The sequence below is a fragment of the Palaemon carinicauda genome, chromosome 33 (genome assembly GCF_036898095.1).
Source record: "Palaemon carinicauda isolate YSFRI2023 chromosome 33, ASM3689809v2, whole genome shotgun sequence".
Lineage (NCBI taxonomy): Eukaryota > Metazoa > Arthropoda > Malacostraca > Decapoda > Palaemonidae > Palaemon > Palaemon carinicauda.
This window is the reverse complement of record NC_090757.1, coordinates 4,149,524-4,157,023: the sequence shown is the minus strand read 5'-3', so window position 1 is coordinate 4,157,023 and position 7,500 is coordinate 4,149,524.

Here is a 7,500-nt window from a genome sequence, read left to right as displayed (position 1 = left end):
AAATAGGAATCAAGGGGGAACTGCAATATATGGAAGAGACATAAATCAAGGAAAAGTCTGTGTTGATTGCGGTAGAATTTGAATCTGAAAAACTAGTGAATATTGTAGTTTACAGACCCCCAAATACTAAGGAGTTTGACATAATAATAGAAAAAAATAGATGATATAAGTAGAAACCATAAAGACTGGAATATACTCCTATCCGGAGATTTTAACTTTCCTTTCGTGGATTGGAAAGAACGGATAGAAGAAAGTGGTTGTATGTATACATATAAAAAAGAGAGTAATAGTAGTGCAGAAGATAAGAGGCAATTTGAAAAGCTTCAAGATATGCTATTAGAACATAATATGCAACAAATAAACCACATTCCAACAAGAAAGGAAAATGTCCTAGATCTAGTATTTGTGAATGAGGTGAATTATGTTAAAGAAATAATAGTCTATAACACGGGAATTTCAGACCATAATGTCATAGAATTAATCGTCCATTCCAAAGCAAGTGATCACAGAATTAATCAAAGCACAAAACATTGGGAAGGATATGGAAAATATAATTTTTATAGTAAGAATATAAAATGGTCAGAAATAAATGAAGAACTGAATAAAGAATGGAAAAATGTGTTTGTGAGTGATATTATACAGGTAAATACGGACATACTGTACAAAATACTGGAGAAAATTGTTGAAAAATATGTACCGAAGAAAAACAATAAACAAAAGACATGCATGCCAAGAGAAAGAAGGATCTTATTTCAGAAAATTAGAAAGTGGAAGAAAAATCTTGCAAAAGAAAAAAAAATGTGTGGAAAATGATGGAAATAAAATGAAAGATAGAAAATGCAGAACAAAAGATTATACAGTCAAAAGAAAATGAAAAAAGGGACTTAGAAGAAAGGACACTTCAAAATATAGAAAAAAAAAAAACCAAAGTTCTTTACTCCTATGCAAAAAAGATGAATAAAGTGAGATTAGAAATAGCCCTCTAAGAATTGAAGGACGGCTAACGAATGGAAAAAAGGAAATATGCGACATATTAGCAGAAAAATGTAAGAGTGAGTTCACGCCAAGAATTGCGAATGAGAATAATGAAACAGAAATGAGAGAAGAAAATGTTGAATATCTAAGGGATATAGATATTAATGAAGCAGATATTGTCAGGGCTATAAATGAAATTAAAAATAGATCAGCAGCCGGACCAGATGGAGTTCCAGCGCTTTTGTTGAAAAAAACTGCAAACACTATAGTCTACCTGACACTTGCACGCATTTTTGCCACGCACTGGTGTTTTTCCCGCACTGTTCACGACCTGTTCACTCCAGTTCGCGCATCGTTCACGCGACGTTCACGCAATGGCACGAATTGGCACGCGTAGTTCACGAGAAGTGCACGACACGTTCACGCAAGTTCGCTCATCATTCCGCATCGTTTCCGCATCGTTCACGCCAGTTCACGTCAGTTCACGAATTGGCCACTCCATATAAAAACGGGGCTTCTCCAACGCGAGGACATTCTTGGATTGGTTTCGGAAGAGATAACAATGCTTTCTGTCAGAGACACCATTTCATTGAGGAGAAGAAACGTATCTTTTTCATTTGTATTTTTTGTTGCCCTTTATTTTTGTTTCAATAAGAAAGCATTTGATTTACATATAAATAGCAGACATAAAATATGTACAAGTATTAAGAAAGCATTTTATTTTAACATTAAAAGCAGCAAACATGAAATGTTTTTACGCTGTTGATTTTAAGGTAATAGAGAAAAAAGTGTGTTGAAATAAGAAATCATTTTATTTTTACATTAAAACAGCAAACAGAAAAAAATTGTTTTGCTCTTCATTTTAAGGTAATAAAGAAGAATAAGTATGTTGATGAAATAAAACATAATTTTATTTTTACATTCAAACAGCAAACTTAAAAATTTCTTGGGTTTATTTTTCAGTTCATTTTTATTTAAAGCAAAAGTTTTGGGTCTTGATTGGTAATAGAGGAAAATAAGTGTGTGCATGTAATAAGACATCATTTTATTTTTACATTCAAACAGCAAATATAAACAATTACTAGGTTTATATTTTTCTTTCCTTTTCATTAATTTTTTTCGTTTCCTTTTTGTTTCTCTTCATTATAAAGTTATAGAAATAGTTTGAAATAAGACATCATTTTATTTTTACATTCAAACAGCAAATATAAAAATTTATTAGGTTTATTTTTCTTTCCTTTTCATTAATTTTTTTCGTTTCCTTTTTGTTTCTCTTCATTATAAAGTTAGAGAAATAGTTTGAAATAAGATATAATTTTTTTTTCACATTAGAACAGCAAATATAAAAATTTATTAGGTTTATTTTTCTTTCCTTTTCATTAATTTTTTCGTTTCCTTTTTGTTTCTCTTCATTATAAAGTTATAGAAATAGTTTGAAATAAGATATAATTTTTTTTTCACATTAGAACAGCAAATATAAAAATTTATTAGGTTTATTTTTCTTTCCTTTTCATTAATTTTTTCGTTTCCTTTTTGTTTTTCTTCATTATAAAGTTATAGAAATAGTTTGAAATAAGATGTAATTTTTTTCACATTAAAACAGCAAATATAAAAATTTATTAGGTTTATTTTTCTTTCCTTTTCATTAATTTTTTCGTTTCCTTTTTGTTTCTCTTCATTATAAAGTTATAGAAGTAGTTTGAAATAAGATATCATTTTTTTTTCACATTAAAACAGCAAATATAAAAATTTATTAGGTTTATTTTTCTTTCCTTTTCATTAATTTTTTCGTTTCCTTTTTGTTTCTCTTCATTATAAAGTTCACGCCACTTCCCGCATCGTTCACTCCAGTTCACGCCAGTTCCCGCACTGTTCACTCCAGTTCACTCCAGTTGGCGCATCGTTCACGACTATTTCACGGCCATTTAGTGCGTGCCAATGCGTGCCACACACTTTAAACATTTCAAAGTTCTGGGCACGCATGGCACGCATTGGTACGCTCTGGCACGCAAGTTCCCGCACTGTTCACGACATTTTCACGGCTCGTTCACGCAAGTTCGCGCATCAATGCGTGCCAGTGCGTGCCACGAATGCGTGCCAGTGCGTGCCACGAATGCGTGCCAGTGCGTGCCACGAATGCGTGCAAGTGTCAGGTACCCTTATCGCGAAGCCGCTTGCAATACTGCTAAGACAAAGTGTAGATATGAGCGAGATATATGTTAAACATAAATTACCTTATATAATCCCTATCTTCAAAAGTGGATCAAGACTAGAGGCAAGCAATTATATACCTGTTAGTCTAACATCACATATTATGAAAGTGTATGAGAGGGTAATAAAAAAGAAAATAATGGATCATTTGGTTAAAAATAATTTGTTTAATATAGGTCAACACGGTTTTGTGCCCGGAAAAAGTACACAAACCCAACTGATAGCACACTATGAAAACATATACAAAAATATGATAAATGAAAAAGACACAGATGTGATCTATCTAGATTTTGCAAAAGCCTTTGACAAGGTAGACCATAATATATTAAAGAAAAAAATGAGAAAGCATAATATTGTGGGAAACATAGGAAAATGGGTAAAAGAATTCCTGCAAAGCAGAAAACAGATAGTGGTTGCAAATGACGAGAAATCGGACGAAGCTCAGGTAACATCTGGCGTGCCACAAGGTACTGTATTAGCTACACTGCTGTTTGTTATTATGATCTCAGACATAGACTGTGATGTTAAAAATTCAATAGTGAGAAGTTTCGCCGATGAAATAAGAATAAGTAGAGAAATTACTTGTGATGAAAATAGGAACTCACTACAAAGAGATCTAAACAAAATATATCAATGGGGGGAGATAAATAGGATGGTATTTAACTCCGATAAATTCGAATCAATGAATTGTGGAAACAGAGAAGGAATTGTATATGCATACAAGGGACCTAATAACAAGACAATCACAAACAAGGAAGCAATTAAAGACCTTGGTGTTATGTTGAATAGGAATATGTTATGCAACGACCAAATAGCAACACTTGGCTAAATGTAAAGCAAAAATGGGAATGTTATTCAGACACTTTAAAACAAGAAAAGCTGAACACATGATTATGCTTTACAAAACTTATGTACGTAGTACACTCGAGTACTGCAATGTGATATGGTACCCAAGGTCTATAGATTAAGGAGGTCTTCTCAACCCCGACCAAAAATATGACTCTTCTGCGCAGGTACAGACTGTGACGTAGGCAGGACCTATAGGTGCGGCCAAGGTCTATAGACTATTTCCACCCAAGCATACCAAAGGTCGATCACCCCTTGACCGGGCAGTTGTTTACAAGCAAACGTGGTGTACACTTCCGCCTTGCTGATTAAAGCTGTTTCATATATAACAAAATGCCCAGTAATTGCGCAGTTTTCGGATGCTTCTCATATAGAGGAAAAAGTAAGGATCTCAGTTTTCATAAATTCCCTAAGGACATCATTACAAGGAAAACGTGGATTCAGCTGTGCAAACGAGAAGATCTTATTAATGGGGAAAACGTTCAGATATGTAGTTAACACTTTGAAGCTGATGCATTTGAAAGGAATTTGATGTATGAATTGCTGAATCAACCAGTGCCTCAATCTCTCATCAGAATAAAGAAAGGATCTGTACTGACGATGCATTTACCTACAACTGGACATTCACATGCATCACAAGGTAAGAAACCAGTATCATGTATTGTTGGTTAAACATTAAGATATAAATGACGCTGTAATCAACTTACATAGATTATAATTATTGTATATCCTCTTTATTATTCATCAGTAATCTGGAAATCGTGGAATCAGTTGTTTTCCTCATACATAGTTAAAAAAATGTTTTTTTTTTATTCCATTTCGCTGTGAAAAAGTACCTTTCATGAATTTTAGTTCAGATTTTTACATATACAATAATGTCAGGAAATTCTAATCGCATTGTTCTCTAACCAAGTCCATTTTTCTTAATAATTCAATTTTAATTTTAATCAGATACGTCCAGGATGGTAAGAGCTGAAAAAAAGAGGACAAAAACGACTTGTAGATGAAATCCTTAGTCAAGAGCCCGACGAAACAGGGATGATTTTTGTACAAAAAGTCAAATCGGTGCCCACGATTGAAGATTTGCAACGTACAGTTGAGCAACTGGAGAAGGAGAGAGATGATATCAAACGGAAGTTTGAAGAATATGAGGTAGAGTGGAAATGTGAAAAAGAGCAGTGGGAAGTTAAAGAAAGCTCTTTTGCTACTGAAAGGGCTAAATGGGAAAATGAAAAAGCTAAATGGTTGGATAATAAGGTCAAGTGGAAAAAAGAAAAGGAAAACTGGGAAAAAGAGAAAACAGCGATGTACGTTAAGTTTAATGAGATGTATGCATTAGCAACTGCTGTAGTAAAAGCTAATTTAAAGAAATACTTTTCACCCAAACAAGTAGCATGTCTTGTCACTGGAAGTAATATTAATACTTGGTGCATTTAAAAGCGATGGAAAAAATGTTTCTTTGTCATCATGGGGAAAAATATCTAAAACCTGGAAAAGGAGAGACAGATAAATTGACTGATTTAATTAGCGAGTGTTTTAAAAGCAATGATATCCCATTACCATAAGAAGTGATTAAATTTTTTGTTACATGTACATTTTTTAGAATTCGTGTTTTAAATAGGAATATTAATTCACCAAGAAAAGCGCAGAATAAAATGAAAAAGCTCGCAACGTGATATAGAACATAACTGAAATATATATTGTGTATATATCATTATTTATTTTATGAATTTAAACTGTCTGTTGCTCGACAAATTTCAGTTATTTACATCATCAAATATTTGTTTGGTTGTTCGAGTGTAACAAAGTTATGTATTTGTAATCCTACTTTTATTATCCTAAAAAAATAAAAGATAAATCTTCGAAAAGATTAAAAAATACTAAGCAGAAATCATGGCTCCTTTATTTTCTTATGGAAGTTCCACAGCTTACTCAGCCACGGTTAAGTCTGAGTGACGTCATCGCTCTCACCGACCCGACTCCCACCATCCGGCTACCTGCGCACTAAGGTGGCCTGAGAAGACCTCTTATATCTATAGACCTTGATGGTACCCACACTACCAAAAGGATATTGCACAAATAGAGAGTGTACAAAGGTCCTATACTGCTAGAATAGAAGAAGTTAAGGACCTTGACTACTGGGAAAGACTGCAAATTTTAAAACTATACAGTCTAGAAAGGAGAAGAGAACTCTACATGATAATACAAGCATGGAAGCAAATAGAAGGAATTACTGAAAACATCATGGAGCTAAAAATATCAGAAAGAGCAAGCCGAGGTAGATTCATAGTGCCAAGAAATATACCAGGAAAACTAAGGAAGGAGGCGCACAGGACATTAATCCTCTACGCACCAGCATCGATAATGCAGCGACTATTTAATGTGCTGCCAGCTCATCTAAGAAACATATCAGGAATGAGCGTAGATGTGTTAAAGAATAAGCTTGATAAAGACCTAAGATGCATCCCAGACCATCCAAGACTGGAAGATGCAAAATACACCGGAAGATGCATTAGCAACTCTCTGGTGGATATACGAGGTGCCTCACACTGAGGACCTGGGGGAACCCAAACAAAAAATAAGGCAATAAGATAAGGCTCTCTCTCTCTCTCTCTCTCTCTCTCTCTCTCTCTCTCTCTCTCTCTCTCTCTCTCTCATGTTTAGCTGTGAAAAGGGGCGAAGTGTTAGTTTAATCTCTCTCTCTCTCTCTCTCTCTCTCTCTCTCTCTCTCTCTCTCTCTCTCTCACCTGCCATTACGAAAGAGTTAAGGTAAGAAATGGATTATATCTGAACTTGACTAATGAGTTGTATATGTCTCTGACGTAATGCTGAATTATTTTACATATGAAAAGTTTTTGATACTGCTAGTCGTGTTCTTGTGATAAGATTGATGAAGCTTTTTTTTGTATTTAAATTCCTAAAGGTGTCAAGGTTCATTTAGGTCACTTAAGAAAATCGTTAAAATCACTCGTCCTCTTAAGAGTAAGTCTTATCTGTTAATCCTAGCCAGCGTCTCAATACCAAATTATTATTATTATTATTATTATTATTATTATTACTTGCTAAGCTACAACCCTCGTTGGAAAAGCAGGATGCTATTAGGTCAGGGGCTCCAACAGAGAAAATAACCCAGTGAGGGAAGGAAACAAGGAAAACATCAAAATAAATAATTCCTATATAAACATTAACAAAATAAGAAAAAGAGAAATAAATAGAATAGTGTGTCCGAGTGTACCCTCAAGCAAGAAAACTCTAACCCAAGACAATGGAGGACCATGGTACAGAGGCTATGGCACTACCTAAGACTAGAGAACAATGGTTTGATTGTGGAGTGTCCCTCTCCTAGAAGAGCTGCTTACCGTAGCTAAAGATTCGCTTCTTCCCTTAGCAAAAGGAAAGTGGACACTGAACAATTACATTGCAGTAGTTAACCCCTTGAGAGAAAAAGAATTGTTTGGGTAATCTCAG